The sequence below is a fragment of the Elephantulus edwardii genome, unplaced genomic scaffold (assembly GCF_000299155.1).
Source record: "Elephantulus edwardii isolate Elephantulus edwardi_28Jun2011 unplaced genomic scaffold, EleEdw1.0 scaffold00041, whole genome shotgun sequence".
Taxonomy (NCBI): domain Eukaryota; kingdom Metazoa; phylum Chordata; class Mammalia; order Macroscelidea; family Macroscelididae; genus Elephantulus; species Elephantulus edwardii.
Window position 1 is genome coordinate 4758289 of NW_006399791.1, and position 15966 is coordinate 4774254.

At 43.6% G+C, this 15966-nt stretch overlaps 1 pseudogene; it reads right to left on the bottom strand.

Annotated features, from left to right (window-relative positions):
• Positions 1-1366: 1366 nt before the first annotated feature.
• On the bottom strand, positions 1367-2200 carry LOC102868487 (annotated as a pseudogene).
• Positions 2201-15966: the final 13766 nt, after the last annotated feature.

Below are 15966 nucleotides of genomic sequence, written 5' to 3' on the forward strand. Positions count from 1 at the left end.
CAGAGACACAGCTGTGAGGAGGCCTTGGAAGCAGATAGTCCAAATGAGAACTGGAAACCACTGGCTCCAAGAATAGTATGTTCTGAGAGATGCAAATCAAAACAACAATGAGGTATCACCTCAGCCCAGCAAAAATAGCAGTGTTCAGTTAGACATTAAACAACAAATGCTGGGGAGGGTGTGGGGAGATTGGAACTCTCATACACTGTTGGTGGGAGTTAAAATGGTGTCGCCACTGTGGAAAGCAGTGTGGTGTTTCCATAAAAAGTTTCTAATAGAAATACCATTTTATCCCACAATTCCACTACTAGATATATTTCCAAAAGAAAGAATAGCTACGACATGAACAGATATATCCACACTTATGTTCATTGTAATACTACTTTTAATAGCAAGAAGTTGGAAACAACCCAATTGCGCAGGAGCCATCAAATAGCTAAAGAAACTGTTGTACTTTCACACAGTGGAGTATTATACCTACTGAAAACAGTCAAGAACTAATGGAATATTTCACAACATGGGTGAACCTAGAACACATTTTCTTCTTTTGAACCTAGAAGAAATTTTGCCAAGTCACATGTCAGTCACAAGAGGATAATTATGATATAAGACTGTTAATGTAAAAACCTAAGGAACGGTTTATATGCCAAATCAATCTTAGAGTTAATTGAGATGAGAAGTGTGGTAAGGGGAGAACAAAAACAACAATAATAAAAACTTTAGCAAGGTTTGTGATAAATAGATGATTGTTATGTTGTTGTTGCTATGTGCCATTGAGTCAACTCTGAGTGATAGCGACTCTGTGTGCAATAGCTCTGAATCCTGTTCTATCCTGAGACAATTTCATTGTCTCTGACACACCTACTCCCATTACCCCAGTCACTGAATCAATCCATCTCATCCAGGGTGTGCTGTTCCTCCAACCAAGCATGAAGTCTCTCCAAGGACTGGTCCCTCCTTGCAAAATGCCCAAAGTATGGCAGATGGAGCTTCAAAATTATTGCCTCCAAGGAGCAGCCTGGTTTTACCCTCTCCAGGGTGGACCTGTTAGTTCACTTAGCAGTCCACGGTGTATTCAGTACTCTTATTCAGCACCACAACTCAGAGGCATTGATTCTTCTTCTGTTACTCTTAGTCATTGTCTAGCTCTCTGATGCATAGCAAGTAATTGTGAATACCATGGCCTAGATCAGGTACACCTTGGTTTCTAGACTGACACCATTGCTCTTCAGAACTCTGGAGAGGTCCTGAACAGCAGATTTTTTGCAATGCAATACATCTCCCCCCCCCAAGACTGTTAATCCACCTTTATTGGAAAAAAGATCCACCACACAGCTTTAAATAATGGGCGCCTCATCCCCCCCTCTCATGCCCAGTGGACTCTGACATTCGTCTCTAGCTGCCGGGTATACTCGATGACTTACTTGTTTGGCCAGCTCTGTGGAGGGGATGATGGTGTCCTCTGGCTTCTGCTGCTGGCTGGCAAAGCCGTAGTAGTTGCTGGGGCCCAGGACCCACCCACGCTTCTTGGCATAGTCTGTCATCTTTGTAGGTGTAGTGAAGAACAGGATCCAGGTGGCCTCGGTGAAGAGGATTTTCTCATAAGCCTTCTTGATGCACCCGGCAGTACCATCCCGGATCGTGTCAAGCAAGGTGTCGATGAAGAAGCCGTAGCTCTCAGGAGGGTTGTTGCCTTTGGCCAGGAACACCTTGTTGTAGCTGCTTTCCATCAGATGTTGTTCAAGAGACAAAGGGTGCTTGATGTAGACATTGGTCTGGATGTCCTTGGCAGGTAGCTGTTCCAACTCTGTGTGAAACTCGGCTACCCGGTGCTGGGACAGCAGGAAGAAGAGGTTGAGGCCCAGAGCTGGTGCATGTAAGCTAGTGACACGAGCTGGGCCAGGTAGCACTCGAAGGAAGGGATGTTCTTTCATAGGATGCTCCACTGTGCTCCGATCTCCAGTACATAACAGGCCAGAATGAGTTGCTGTTTAGTCACCTTCGTCCCTGTTGTGGGCAGGAAGTTGAGCTCCAGTAAAACCAGCTTGAGGCGGCCTAGCTCTTGCCTGCACTAGCTAAGATTGGGACTTTTATGGTTCCACTCGCCCTTGAATTGCTTGTACATGCTGGCCGCAGTCTGCAACACTGCTCCAGAAGTCGCTGTGCCGGGCGCCCCATTCACTGCTGCGGCTTCCATCTTCTGTGATGTGGCAAAACAATGTGGCGATTCGTCTTTTGACTTCCTACCTGTTGGTGCCAAGGGTTATTAATTGTGGAGCAAAGCAAACTGTTAACTGTTAGCAATCTCAATTTCTTCACAGTCTATCATGATGTTGCCAATCCGCCCAGTAGTGAGAAATTGTGTTTTCTTTTCTTTGTGGTGCTTCCCCCACCCATTGTTTTCTTTTCTTTGTGGTGTTTCCCCCATCCCCCCCCCCCTTGTTTTGTACTGTCGAATTGGATCTGAGTGGCACAGGAGGAGATTGCTCCTCCTTCTGGTGGATTCAAACCAGGTGCCTTCAGGATAACGGCACAGCTTCTTGCCTCTAGGCCACCAGAGCTCCCTGAAAATTTGTTTTCTTGATGTTGAGCTTCAGTCCATTTTGAAGGCTCCTTGACTTTCTGCAGCAGATGCCTCAGGTCCTCCTCAGTTTCGACAAGCAAGGTTGTGACATCTACATAATGCAGGTTGTTGACGAGTTTTCCCTCCAGTCCTGATGACAACGTTCTTCCACATAGAGCCCAGCCTCCTGGATGATGAAAATGCATGGAGATTTGGACGCATCTGTGGCATACACCTTTCCTGACACACATATATATTTTTTATTAAGGAGATTACACATCCATAATATTTTTCTATTATACTGTTTAGGTACAAATTGAGAGGATGAGAGCTTAGAACAAGGGAGCATAAGGATTTAGAAATTTTTTTAAAATAGACAATAGTATCTTCTAGCTAAAGATGGGAATGGACTCCAGGGGACAGATAGAATGAACTAGAAGCTAGATACTCTTGTTGCTTTCTGTTGTCCAGTTGGAATTGCTTTATAGCTTACCTGCCAGTGAGTTTACAGAGACAAGAAATTGCATAGGAAGAGACTTCTCATCTTCCTCCCTTGGAGCAGCTGGTGGATTTGAACCTTGAACCTTTGAGTTGGCAGCACAACTCCTTACCACTAAGCTGCCTGAGCTTCCTTGAAGATATTAAGGGTACAGAAAGATGAGACTAGGCAAAGGACGGCTGTAGGGAAGCTCTGCCAAAAGGGAAAAATATAACTACTGAAAGAATGTAATGTTACAAATATGAAATAAGAAGCACTCAGCTTGGGAGAGGAGATGCTTCCCTGTGACCTTGAAGCGGTTAGAACTTAGTTTTTTGCTAACAGCATGCGGCTCTTGACAATGGAACAGCCCAGCAAGACATCTAATATCAGCACATTTCTTGGCTCTGCAGGGAATAATATTTACACAGTCTTCCAGCTTTCCTTTTTAAAATGGCTACATAGTACTCTATTGTGTTAATTGAGTGAATTAACACTTCCTGGTGCTGGCTTTTTCAGTTTGTACCTGGTTGACCTTTCTACAGATAATGCCACAACCTGACATCAGTTTGATCTGTCAAGGGCTCTTTGTTGAAAAAGATGGAGAATTGGATTTTGATATTAACCTTGTGTTAGGAGGAGGAGGGGTCACGTGTAGGAATGGAAGGAGATGTTGACTGGCTTCTCTTGTGATCGTCCCTTTAATTGGACAGACATGTTTGTGCCCCATAACAGGCTAACTTGAGTGGCAGCACCTTGGTCTTGTCTTGGTTTTGTACTGCTGAGCAATCATTGCTACTTTCCTGAGCTGGGGACAGTGGGTGGAGCAGGCTAACTTACCAGCCTGGTACAGTTGGTAGAAACCGGACCTTTCTTATGTGCCAAAGAAAGGATCCAGATACAAAGGGAGAGTGTTGTAGTCTAGGGTGACGTGGATTTTGTTTTTATTGCCAGTATTTTTCTACATGGCACCATTTAGTGACAGCGGTTGTACAAGTATTCTCACCCTCCTTTTCCAAGTTACTTCTCCCTCCTTAACATGCACACCAGTGTCCCTCAAGGTTGGATGTTGTTAGAGGCTGTCAGTTGAGCACCACTCATAGCAACCCAGTGAACAGCTGACCTGAATTCTGCCCTAACCTGTGCCATCCTCCTCATCTCTGACACACCAGAGCCCATTGCTGAAGTCATAAGAACCTTCAATTTTCTGTTGTCAAGTTGAGCCCATATAGTCTGTCCTGGAGAGGCTGAAACCAAGCTGCGTCTTGGAGGCAAGGATTTTAAAGCTCCATCTCACTTTGGGCGAGGGGCCAGTCCATAGAGAAGAACATCATACTTGGAAGAGTGGAGGGACAGTATAGGAGAGGAAGACCCTGGATGTTGTTGTTTGTTGTTATGTGCCGTCGAGTCGTTTGCGACTCATAGCGACCCTATGCACAACAGCCCTAAACCCTGCTCTATCCTGCGCCAACCGCACTGCCTCTGACACACCCATCCCGATTACCCCAGTCACCGAATCAATCCATCTCATAGAGGGCCTTCCCCTCCTTCGCTGTCCCTCCACCCTCCCAAGCATGATGTCCCTCTCCAAGGACCCGTCCCTCCTGGCAACATGTCCAAAGTATGTCAGACGAAGCCCCAGAATCCTTGCCTCCAAGGAGTAGCTTGGTGTAATCCTCTCCAAGATGAATCTGTTTGTTTTCCTGGCAGTCCATGGTACATTCAGTACTCTTCTCCAGCACCACAGCTCAAAAGCATCCACTCTCCTTCTGTCCTCCCTAGTCATTGTCCAACTCTCTGATGCATAAAAAGCGATTGCAAATACCATGGCCTGTATCAGGTGCACCTTAGTCTCCAGAGAGACACCGTTGCTCCTGAGTACCTTAGAGAGGTCCCTAACAGCAGACTTTCCCATCGCGATACGCTTTTTGATTTCCTGACTGCTGGTGCCAAGACTGTTGACTGTGGAGCCGAGCAAACTGAAGCTGTGAACAATCTCAATCTCTTCGCCTTCCATCCTGATGCTGCCAATTGGTCCAGTGGTGAGAATCTTTGTCTTCTTGACATTGAGCCTCAGTCCGTACTGAAGACTGCAGTCCTTGACCCTTCGCAGCAAGTGCAAATGTCAGCAGTTGACGTGTTTGGAATCACAGAAGCCAAGAAAGCTTAAGATACAAGCCGTCAGATCATGGGTTGGACAGTGGAAGATATTTTCTGAAGGGACTTGGCAGATGTGAAGGGTTATCCTGGTGGTGGGTGGAGCTGGGAAGTAAGTGGGTCAAGGCACTGGGCTAGGGGTGGGGTCAACACTGTAACTAATGCTTAACTCCACAATAAGGGATTTATCTTTCACTGCTCCACAAATTGCTTGTCTGTCAGATACTCCTCTAAATCTGAACATTCAGATTAAGACAGACTAGGAAGAAGGATTGGCCACCCACTTCTGAAATAACAGGCCTCTGAAACCCTATGCACAACAGAACACACGCAGACTAACAGAAAGGGCAACCTAGGTAGAACTATCAAGTATGGAAATACAAAGGAGGAGGAACAGTTGTAAGCAGACCTTAGTGATTGGAACATGGAATGTGAGAGCCATGAATGTAGGAAAATTAGAAGTTGTTAAGAAAGAAATGGAACGGATAAATATTGACATATTAGGCATTGGAGAGATGAGATGGACTGGCATGGGGCATTCTGAGTCAGATGACCATATGATATATTACTCTGGACCCTGGATGAGATGGATTGGTGCAGAGACTGGGGATAAAAGGGGTAGGTATGTCAGAGAAGGCTCAGGATAGGACAAGGTTCAGAGATATTATACATAGGGTTGCTATGAGTCACAAGCTACTTGATGACACTTAACAACAACAACAACAAAAAGATCTACCAGATGTGTTTTCCAACTAGTTATCTTAAAGTACTATTTGATTTTAAGATTGTTTCAGGGCATATTTTTTGGTTTGATATTTAAAGATTATCTCAGAGCACTGGTTTCAAGGGTTCATCCATCCTCTATCTCCATGGCTTCAGAAAGACATGCACATAAAAATTTGAAATTCTGTTCTGCAAACCAGCCCCCTAAAACCCCCAGCCTTTTTCCCCCAAGGAATGTTCAGTAATGGTAAATGGACACCATCCAGTTCTGGTCTCAAGGTAAAGGAGGAGGCAATTGTTGATAGAGGCAGGCGGCCACACATTCTCCTTCCTGCTCTGTTGGTCTAGGTGAATAGAGAGCAATTGTTGGGTCTTAGTTGGCCCCTTACATGCTTTGTAACGCTTGTAGGTACTGTGTGATGAACTAAGATGTAGAACGGAATCTCTGAACATGTTTTTAGGCCAGTTAGCTGTTATGTCCTGTGAAGCTACTACCTTCAACCTTCAAACTGAGGAACTGAATCCATGAGAATCTATGAGGTATAGGAGTCTACAAAATAAGCTCAGCAGCTTTTCTGTCTCTCCCTCCCTCTCCCCCTCTCTTTTGGTCTTTGTTGTAAATATATCTATTACACAACTTTTGCTGAATCCACATTTTACAGGTGTACAACTTACTGATGGCAATTATCATAATTGACTGTGTCACCCGACTCTAAATCAATGTGATTTTTCCATCACCATTAACTCCTCCTTTCTCCCTCCCTTATGCCCCTGCAAGGAACTCTGGTGGCTTGGCGGTAAAAAGCCGCACTGCAATCCCAAAGGCACACAGTTCGAATCCACCAGCTGCTCAGCAAGAGAAAGTTGGGCAGTCTCCTCCCATGTGACTTACTGCCTCTGAAAATATACTGAAGGGTCAGCTGTGGGTTGGTTTTGACTCAATCGCAAAAAAACCCCATAGCTTGCCTCTGTAGTTACTATTATGTATCATTGAATCGGAACCAACTCACACTGACCTGACAGTGGGTTTTAGAGGCTGTAAATTGCACTGGAGGAGATTGCCCATCTTTCTCTCATGGAACAGCTAGCTGGTGGATCCAAACCATTTGCCTTTGGGTTGACACCACAGCTCTCTATCAAGTAGGCTACCAGAATACTCCCGTCTCTGGTTAACCATTTCTAGTTAATAAGCTTTTGTTTCTGTACACTTGCCTATTTATGTAAATGTCATATAACATTTGTCCTATAGTTAGGAGCTTACTTTGCTCAGCATAATGTCTTTAAACTCCATCCTAACTGAGACATGTATCAATCATTTCTCCTGCTGGTTGAGTGATTGTCCATTGTTTATGTATGGACCGTAGTTTGTTTATTCATTTTATCTGTTGTTGTAGTAGGACATGTTGTCAGGGAGAGACAGTCCTTGAAGAAAGATACTGTGCTTGGTAAAGCTGAAAAAAGGTCTGAAAAAAGAAGATGATTCCCAGTGAGATGAATTGACAGAATAGCTGTAACAGTGGGCCCGGCACAGCAGAGATGTGTGAGGACAGCACAGGGCCAGGCAGGGTCCTTTTGTACATAGGGTACCAATTTGGAGCCCACTCAACTGGACCTAATAACAACAACAATGGTAATTCTATTTTTAGGGGTTTATTTGAGGAATTGTCATGGTTTTCTAGAGCAGCCATTACATTACATTTTGCATTCTTATCAGCAGTGGGTGGGAGTTCTTATTCTCTCTCTTTCTCTTTTTTTTTTTTTTTATAATTCTGGGGGAAATGGATTTAAGATGTTGCCAAGTTTTTTTATGTACACATTATTTCACACTTATAGCATACCTTTTGTCTTATTTACATTTTTGGCTGCAAACCTGAAGATGCGTTGTTCAAGGCCACCAGCTGCTCTGCGGGAGAAGGATAGGCAGTCTCCTCCTGTGTGATTAACTGCCTCTGAAAAGCTATGGGTCAGTTCTGACTCTATCGTACACAACAATAACAGTATTTTACATAGAGTATAGAATTATAATTTTATGTAAATAGTTCTTAGGGAGATCTGTAAAAATGTCTCATATAATCGATTGTCAGCATTATGATGGATGGTGATGAGATTGAGATTGTTTACAGCTTTCGTTTTCTTGGCTGCACAGTCAACACTCTTGTTACCAGCAGCCAGGAAATAAAAAGATTAATTGGATTGGGAAAGTCTGCTGTCAGAGACCTCTCCAAAGTACTGAAGAGCAATGATGTAATTCTGGAGACTAAGGTGTGCCCGATCCAGGCCAGGCTCTTTACAGTTACATCAGAAAGCTGGCAATGACTAGGAAAATTGAAAGAAAATTGATGCCTTTGAGCAGTGGTGCTGGAGAAGAATATTGAATATACCATGGACTGCTAGGAGAACAAACAAGTTTGTCCTGGAGAGGGTGACACCAGGCTGCTCCTTGGAGAGAAGGATTCTGAAGCTTTGTCTGACATGCTTTGGGCATGTTGCAAGGAGGGACCAGTCCTTGGAGAGGGATCATCATGCTTGGGAGGGTGGAGGGACAGCACAGGAGAGGAAGACCCTTGATGAGATGGATTGATTCCGTGACTGGGGTAATGGGTGTGTCAGAGACAATAAGATTGGCACAGGACAGAGCAGGGTTTTAGGCTGTTGTACATAGGGTCGCTATAAGTCACAGGCAACTCGATGGCACGTAGCAACAATAATTGATAAGACATTTCAGAATACAGATTTGGTTTTTCATAATCAGATACATTTCCTGGGGTTAATGGTAGAAGGCATTCAATTTTATGTTTACTAGGTTTTAAAGAGTCTTTATTCTCTTGGAGCACTCTAGTCTCTCTTGTGTCCTCCATAAGGACTTGATCGCATCATATCTGGGATGCTGTCCCTGACCTTCCCGGGAATCACTCCAAGCATGTTTTTAACAAATATCCAGAAAAGAAGGGGCCCTGAGACTTCCCAGGGAGTCATGTGGAGGGATTCTGTCCTTTAGGGGCCTGGAGCAAGGTGTCCAGATAGAAGAACGGAAGAAGGATCAGAGCCTGGCCGCATCTGTCTATCTGACGGTGGGGGACTCTTGTCTACAGTGGTTTCTGTCACTTTAAGGAAGGGGGCCTGAATGTGTGCTGCTGTTGGGATGAAATAGCAGAAACAAGGACAGTGGTAGGGAGGAGGGAAAGGCTGTTTGCTCTGGTCAGTAGGCACCACATTAGCCTCTGGAGCCATGCGGTGGGCACCATTGGCCGAGAGCAGGGGGGTTCCAGTAGCACAAGAAAAGGAGAGAATCTGGATCTCTCTCCAGGTAACAGGAGGAGGTCAGAGTAATGTGAGCATTTTCATCAAAGTAAGCATGTTTGCAGGCACCAGAAGCTTCTATAGCTGCCTCTCCCCGAGCCATAGGATGCTGTGCTCTGCCCAGGTTACTCCGAGGACGCAGAGCTGACAGTCGGTCATCTGTGTCCCAGTCTTTGGGTCGTGCCCTGCCTTCATCCTGCAAGTCCACTGTATCCCTCAAGGCTCTGAGGCTTCACCATTTACAGGCTTCCTTTCTTGCCTCTCCAAACCCCCGTTCCTTGTGTTTTCAGTCAGGCAGTGTTGCTTCCTATTGTCTCTGTTGGATCAGAGCTGATTCTATGGCACTTAACAGCAACTCAAAAAGAACCTTCCTATTAATAAGGTCCGCTGATCTCAAGTCAGTTCCAACTCATAGTGACCCTGTAGGACAGAGTAGAACAGCCCCTCAGGGTATCCAAGGCTGGAAATATCTTTACAGGAGCAAACAGCCTCATCTTTTTCCTGCATTGTGTCACTGGTGAATTCAAACTGCTGGCCTATTGGTGACCAGCTGACTGTCTTCACTAGCTGCTATCAGGGCTTCTTTCAGTTACAGGCCAGAGTGGAAGTGGGACATCTTTGTCCAGGCAGCAGCCCCAGGGATAGGAAGTGGGAGCCCAGAATGGTCCCAGACTCCCTTTCCTTACGTGTGATGTAGGCCCCTTGTGGATGGATAAATAAGAGTTTTGAACAGGTTCCTTTGGAGAGGTTCTAGTAAGTAAATATCTACTCACCTTCACTTCAGATCCCCTGGGATGCCTGCAATCAAAAAGACATAAGTGCTAGCAAGGAAGTTGGAGCCTTCTTATGCTACTGGTGGGTGCATAAAGAATGGTGCAGCTGCTTTGGGAAGGAGTTTGGTAACTTCTCCAGAAGTTAAGCACAGTGACCACGGTGTTCTTGTGTGTCCTCAAGTCAATTTTGATGCCTGTTGGCCATGTGGGACAGAGTCAGACTGCCCCACAGGGTTTGCAAGGCTGTAATCTTTACAAGATCCAATTTCCAGATCTTTTCCTTCCACAGAATGGCTAGTGTGTCTGAATCGTTGATCTTTCAGTTGGTAGCCATGTGTGTAGCCATCATGCCACCAGGGCTCCTTCAAGTTACCATGCCAAAATTAAACCAAACCAATCAAGCAAAAAAATGCCAGTGCTGTTGAGTCAGACTTAGAGCAAACCCTCTATTGGATTTCCAAGGCTGTAAATCTTAAATGGGAAGAGACTATCTTTCTTCCTCAGAGTGGTTGGTGAATTCAGACCACCAGCCTTTTGGTTAGCAGTGCAGTGCACTTCACAGTAGAAGTGTGGAGCTCCTAAAGTCACAGCGACTGACTACCATCACAGACTCAGAGCTGATCCTCTGAAGATTTCCTATCTTTCTACCCGGGAATTCATGTTGTTGTTGTTATGTGCTTTGGAGTCTCCTATGACTCATAGCAACCCTGTAAACAACACATCTGAAGCCAGGCACTCTCCTGTGTCGCCCTCACCGTTTGATACATTTGAGTCCATTGTTACACGTACTGTGCCAATCCATCTATCTGAGGTCTTCCTCTCCTCCTTTGCTGACCTTTCCCAGCATGATGTCCTTCTGTAAGGATTTGGTCCATCCTAATAACATATCCAGAGTATGTGAGATGAAGTATCACCATTGTTGCCTCCAAGGAGCACCCTGGTTGCACTTTCTCCGAGACCTTTCTGTTTGTTCTTTTGGCAGTTCACGGAATATTCAGTATTCTTCTCCAACACCACAACTCAAAAGGCATCCTCATATCCTTAATGCATTTTCCAACTGCCAGATGCATAGCCAAGGAGCCATAAGACCCAGCAGTTCCATTCTCAGTGTTTTCTCAAGAGAAATGTTCCCACAAAAATTTACATAATGAATGCACATAACAACATTATGTATTATAATCAAAGAGTTGAAACAGCCTCGGTGTCTCCCAGAAGGTGAATGGATAAACAAAATGTAATATATCTACATGATGAAATATTACTCCAAGAGAAATAAAGTACATACTAAAACATGGATGGACGTTGAAAACATTATGCTAGTGACAGAAGCCAGGCACAAAAGCCCATGTTGTGTGATTTCATTTATGTAACATGCTCTAGTGGTTTTTATGTGTCATTCACCCGGAACCAACACACACCAGACCCTCCAGTGACCATGGAGCAGCTAGTGGATGCAGACTGTGTGCCTTTTGGCTTGGCAGGGCAGCTCCTTGCCCACGGTGTCACCAGAGCGTCTTAATTGAAATGTTTAGAATAGGCACAGCCATAGAGACCTGTGGTTTCTAGGAACTGGGAGACTGAGAGTAGAGAGTGACTGGTAGTAGGGATAGGATTTCTTTTTGGGATTCAGAAAATGTTCTAACAAAAATAATAGCAGTGATGCTTGCCGAACTCTGTGAAAAATAATAGCAGTGATGTTTGCTGAACTCTGTAAACACTCATTTATATGCTTTCAGAGGGTGAATTTGTATGATCTCAGATTATATCTCAGTAAAAAGTAATTTTAAAAAGTATTCATTCTGTATTTAAAATACAAACTGAGAGTCTTGTATTTTGATTCTACGCTTGTTGCCCCTTTTTGTTACGAAAGGTTTTTGGTTATTGGAACACACACATGTGAGGATTAGGTTATTCGTTAGCCAGATAGACAATCAACAGTGTAAATGAAAACACTACAGGCAGTCTTTGGAGGGATGTCTACACCTTTGGTTTTGTGTTTTACACCTTTTGCAATTGACTTGGCAAGTTTCCAGCGCCGTCACACCACATAGTTCTAATTTTAAATGAGAATTTCCTTAGGAGAGTGAAAAATAGCTTTTCCCTTCATATCCAGACTCAACAAGGTGACCATGTACTTATAATCACTGACTTCTAGAACTGGTGCTAAAATTTCTTCTACGGCTACTCAGGAACCCAGCAGGCAAAAATGAGCCCTAAAACCAATTTGCCAAAGCTCGTATTAGTGTGGCCAAAAGAGGAGGAAGCAAGCACCACACTTCTAAATTTTGGAACTTTGAAGCTTTTCTTTTCTGTTATTATGAAAGACAGGTCATTCTGTTTGAGTAGCTCTCAAACATAGAGAAAGTTGGATTTTCCCTTCAGTAGATTCAGCTGTCTGTGGTGGAGAAAGTCATTGTTAGAGAGTTGGAGCCAACTCAGAGCTGACCTTCCACCCAGCGTCCGAGCTTGTAAGACGCACAGGAGGAGATTGTCCTTCCTTCTCTGATGGAGCTACTGGTGAAGGTGAACAGGCAGAGAGACTTGGCCCTTGGCTCCGCAGCTCAGTGCGTTACAGATGCAGGGAGTCCGAGTTGGCTCAGCTGCACCTAGCAGCCACAAGGTGGGAAAGGATTTCTTTACCGAATAGTAGGATCTTGAACAGATTGTAATAGTTTATTTAGCTAGTTGCTATTAATAATTTTAAAAATATTTTTTCCAAGTTTCCCATTTATTTTAACAATTCTTAGAAATGATTGACTTCCCACCCACCCCCCACTTCACAGTAAGGCAGTGGCTGGCTAATGTCAGAGCTTTCTAGAGTTTCCCCTATCCCAGTCCAAACCAGTTCTCCCCTTATTTTTAAAAATTCTGGTGAAAATAATTATATTTGTATCTCAAAACATTTGTAATTTCAGCCATCTTTACATGTGCACTTGTATCAACATTGCTACTATTCCGAGGGTTTTTGTCACCTTTAATAGAAACTTAGTATCCCTTAAGCAATGACTAACTCCTTCACTCCTCCCCTTCACATCTGTTGTTGTTAAGTGCCAGCAAGTTAAGTACAACTCACTGCAACCCTATGAAGGACAGATCTGAGCCCTGTCCTATCCTGTGCCATCCTCACCAACTCTGATATACTTGCTCTCATCCCTGGAGCCTCCGTGCCAGCCCATCTTGTCTTCCTCTCTTTTGCTGACCCTCCACCTTTCCAAGCATGATGTCCTTTCCCAGGGACTGACCCCTCTGAACAGCATGCTCAAAGTATGTGAGACACACTTTGGCCATCCTTGCCTTCAAGGAGCACTCTGGCTGCCTTTCCTCCCAGACATACGTGTCTGTTCTCTTGGACAACCATGGGATGTTCCGTACTCTTCTTCAGGACCACAACTCAAAGACATTAATCCTTCTGCCATCTTTATTCATTATCCAGTCCTCAGATAACAAGTGATTAGAAAGACCCTGGTTTGAATTAGACACATCTTAACCTTTATTCTGACATCATTGTTCTTCAGTACTTGACAGCAGACTTGCCCAGTGCAATATGTCTTTTGAATTCTTGACTTCTGGTACCAGTGGTGTTGATGTTGGATACAAGATGAGATTATTGACAATTTCGAACTTTTTCCATCTGGCATAATACTGCCTGCCGGCTCAGTCAGTGATAAGGATCTTTATTGTCTTGATATTGAGATGTAATCTATATTGGAGTCTTTGATCTTCTTCCACAAGTGTGCTAAGTCCTCCTCACTTTCACCAAGCAAGGTTGTGTCATCTCCATAATGTAGGTGTCCGATCCTGATACCATATTCTTCTTCATTAAGTGCAACTCTTGAATGATTTGTTTAGCATACAGATTAAACAGAAAGGATACAGCTCTGACACACACTTTTCTTTATTTTAAACCATGCAGTGTTCCCTTGGCTCTGTTAGAACAACAGCTTCTTGGTCTAGGTATAGGTTTTGTATAAGTACAATTAAGTGTTGTAGAATTTTCCTTCTCCTCAGTAATTTGTTATGATCCACACTGTCAAATGCTTTCGCACAGTCAATAAAGCACAAATAGATATTCTTCAGGTACTCTCTGCTTTCAGCCAAGATCCATCTGACATTAGCATCGATATCCCTGATGCCATGGCCTCTTCTAAACCCAACTTCTGGCAGCTCTCTATCAGTGTTCTAGTCATTTTTGGATGATCTTAAGCAATATGCTTTAATGTGATGCTAATGATTTTGTTTAATAATTTCCACATTCTGTTGTATCATCTTTCATGGGAATGGAAACAAATAGAATCTCTTCCAGTCAGTTGGCCAGGTAGTTGTTTTCCAAATTTCCTGACCCAATATGATGAGCACATCCGTGACTGCATCTGTTATTTGAAACATGTCAAATGATTGGCATTGATTCCTGGGCCTTATTTTACCAGTGCCATCAGTGCAGCTTGAACTTCTTCCCTCATCACCGTTGGCTCTTGATCATGTGATGGTTCCTGAAATATATCAGTGTCAACCAATTGCTTTTGGTACGTCTTTCATCTTCTTTTGATGCTTTCCTGCTCCTAGTAACCACTAATAAACTTTGGTCTCCATATTTGTCTATCCTGGATATTTTGTGTAAGTGTAGTCATATGATATTTAGTATTTTGTGTCTCACATATTTCACCCAGCACCATGCATTTGGGGTTCATCTGTGTCATAACAGAACTTCACTCTTCCTTCTGACTAATTTATGATATATATTTAATACATTTTGTCTTCTTGGGACAGATTCATGTCACTCAGCATAATTTATTCGAGTTTAAGGCATGTTGTACTTCATGAATACTGCATGAGTTTTAATGCAGTACTTCACAAAATCATAATAATTTTTCAATGATGCATAATACTCCATTATGGGAATGTATCATGGTTTCTCTAATTATTTGTCTGTTGGTGAGCATTTGAGGTGTTTTCAACTTGTTGGTATTATAAGTGTTGTTGTTTGGTGCTGTCGAGTTGAGTATGACTCACAGTGACCCTATGAACAAAAGTTCTGAACTCAGTCCTGTCCTGTGCCATCCTCACACTATGTGACACATAAGAGTCTAATGCAGCAGTCACTGTGTCAGTCCACCTGATTGAGGGTCTTCCTCTCCTTCACAGTCCTCCACCCTTTTTAGTATCATGTCCCTCTCCGAGGAATAGCACCTCCTAGCAACATGCCCAAAGTATGTGAGGTGAAGCGTCACCATTCTTGCCTCCAAAGAGCACTTCAGCTGCACCCTCTCCAAGACATATCTGTTCATTCTCTTGACCGCCATGGGATGTTCAGTCCTCTTCTCCAACACCACAGCTCAAAGGCGTCAGTTTTATTCTGTCATTCATTGTCGAGCTCTCAGATACATAGCAAGTAATTAGAAAGGCTATGGCCTGAATCAGACATACCTTGATCCTCAAACTGACATCATTATTCCTCAATAATTTGGAGAAGTCTCTAACTGCAGATTTTCACAGTGCAGTGTGTCTCCGTATTTCCTGACTGCTGGTATCAAGGGTGTTAATTGTGGATCTAAGCAAGATGAAGCTGTTGACAGTTTCAGTCTCTGTTCCATCCATCATGATGTTGCCTGTTAGTCCAGTGGTAAGGATCTTTGTTTTCTTGACATTGAGATGCAATCCAGATCAAATGCTGCATTCCTTGATCCTCGATAACAAGTGCTTCAGGTCCTGCCTCACTTCCAGCAAGTGCTGCAGTAAACATTGGTCTGAATGTGTCAGTCTATGTTGCTGCTCTTATTTAAGTATGTACTTAATAGTGTGATTTTTGGACCAAATGGTTTTTCTGTTCCCAAGTTTTTGGGGAGCACTAAACTGCTTTCTACAGGGATTGTACCATTTTACCTTCTCTTGAAAAGGAGAAACAGTACAATTTTGTGGAATAACATCCCTCTTTTCATTTTGTTCCTGATAAGGGGGAAGAACCCTAACAAAAC